Below are 2,659 nucleotides of genomic sequence, written 5' to 3'. Positions count from 1 at the left end.
AACAGTGCATTTTGTTACCAGTGACACTTTTGTGCCCTTATCAACTTGTATCTTCGCACTTATATATTCCATTCTATTTTCGCATTTCTAATGTACATCTTGCAGAACTCCTGCTTCTTATATGTACTCACTGTTGCGACTATATTATCGGTGTAATTACAATACACGACCGGTAACAACTGCTCATGCGCAATCTGTTGCAACGAAGGACAGCGTTATTGAGGTTTTTCTCTGGCGGTTGCATATGTACAGTCACGAGCAAAAGATTGTGGACCAAAGGTATGGTATGATGGTATGATAAAGCTTTATTACGGTCCCTCGGAACGCGCGTCAGCACGTAGCGGGCCGCTCCCACGTCGGTACAGAAAGTCCGAGCCTCTCTGCTGCCACGATTTTATTTTTTTTCCTTCGCAGCCTGGGCATTCCGGCTGAAATCAAGAGGGCAAGCCTACGTGCGCGTGATGGACCAATACAACGTATTAAGCCAATTCGGGGCCGTGCAGCTGCGCTTGAATATATTTAAATTTTTTGCTGATGCCATGGTATCCAAACTTCTGCTCGCGACTGTACAAAAAAGTAAACAAGGTTCTTTAATGACAAGAATTTATCAAGATATTTGTGCTCAACTTGTTCTTTTCATGGCCTTTACTTTTTTCACACCAGCTGTATGCACTGCTTTGCTGGTTCGTGTGATATTTTCTTTACTAATTGAATAGACAAAAAAAGCGCGGAAGCATTGATATCAGTTATTTCTGCACAATTTTTTGGACATACGAATATATTCTTTTATGAAAAAATACATACTTTACTTGACAGTGGGTAGCATTCAGTAGTTTGCTTGCAGCCTCTAATATACAATGACATTGGCAATAGCAATGCAGTTATTATTCAGATATTTGATCCCTCGACAAATTCTATAAGGAGGAGGCCGCGCTGCAACGTGAGCCCCCCACTCTCCGAACAAAATTTCTGGTTATGCCACTGTGCAGTGAAGCAGGTCTTTGAACACTGACCAGTTACAGATGATTTTCTGCATTTACACCCGTCGCTTACCAAGAGATTAGAAAAGGTGTTCGGCTGAAATGTAGCAAATTTTCTTTACGAAGCCACTGATTTACTTTGTTCACAGGAACCTCCCTGAGGAAACTGACGTCAATCCGAGCATTTGTTGACGTGATTTTACTCTTTGCGGCGTCGGCCATTTTCGTTACGGCGCGGTTTCGCCGAGGTCACTGCCAATGGCACCGAAAGTATAGCCAAGCACCTAAGGCTTTGGCCTTCGAAAAACAGAAATTCCGTGGCAGTGAACATAACTCGACCAGGCACCTGCACGCAAATGCGCAAATGGACTCGTTAGCTGAGGCCAACCGAGATTAAGGGTGTCAAAAAAAATATGGGGTTTTACGTGCCAAAACCAGTTCTGATTATGAGGCACGCCGTAGTGGGGGACTCCGGAAATTTGGACAACCTGGGGTTCTTTAACGTGCACCTAAATGTAAGTACACGGGTGTTTTCGCATTTCGCCCCCATCGAAACGCGCCCGCCGTGGCCGGGATTCGATCCCGCGACCTCGTGCTCAGCAGCCCAACACCATAGTCACTGAGCAACCACGGCGGGTATTAAGGGTGTCAATCATGCGACTGCATATCCTGAAACATGCGCCCATCGCGACCATTTAGCCAGCTCACATTATTATTTTAGAATCAGCTTTCGAGAAATGAAGCGACAAAAGGGCATTTTCGCTTTTTTGATTCGATCGGACAAAAAGTTGGACGAGGAAAAGATGGCCGGAAGGGGGGGAGGGGGGGGGCGGAGGCCGCTCTTTCAAGATTCTGCACCCGCTTTCTCGAAGCGGGGCTGAGCCTCTAAACGCCCATCAATAGCAGCAAAACTGCTGATTCACAGTAGACTAGCTGGCCGCTCGTCTTATTTGCGCGGCGGTTATCAGATCAGCCGTTCCTGATTCGCGCTCGTCCATGCTCGACGGTGAAAGCTATTGGCATGGTCCTTTTTTTTCTTTTCTTGTTAAAACGTGTTTGTTGTTATCGTCCAGTAGACTTCGTGCGTCATCGCGCGAATTTTGAATCTTAAAGGTCCGTACGCCACGTGGTGTAAAAGCTGTGAACTAAAGGCGATGTCCGGAATTTCTGGGGTTGTTTGTCAACCAGCGCTCACTTCAGAGGTGCGGCAGATGAGAGGGGCACTCGCAAAGCTACGTCAGGCTGTTCGCAAACATGGAGAGGTCTGTTAGACAACTTGGACTATTGGGTGAGCGCAGAAGGCGTTACGACGACTGCATGTCGAGAGTCAGGTCACTAAGCTGGAATGACGGCACACATCGATGTGAGTCGGCACCACTTTGACGGTGTGACAAGGAATGCATGATGGCTCTGTGACGACTATGGTGTGATCGCGACTGCATGACGAGTCTTGGATAACAAAGATAGAATGAGGGCCTTGCAACGACCAGGACGACATCACGACCTAGTGGCCCAAGCTGATACCTAGACAACTTCGGTCACTGGGTCGCAATCGAAGGCGTGACGACGATTGCATTACGAGGGTAAGATCGCGAAATTTAATGACGATAGTGATAGTGCAACGACAATGACGCCATGACCACGTACCTAGTGGTCCAAACAGGTACACAGCTTTGGCC

The sequence above is a fragment of the Dermacentor silvarum genome, chromosome 10 (genome assembly GCF_013339745.2).
Source record: "Dermacentor silvarum isolate Dsil-2018 chromosome 10, BIME_Dsil_1.4, whole genome shotgun sequence".
Taxonomy (NCBI): domain Eukaryota; kingdom Metazoa; phylum Arthropoda; class Arachnida; order Ixodida; family Ixodidae; genus Dermacentor; species Dermacentor silvarum.
Note: the sequence above shows the minus strand (reverse complement) of the source record.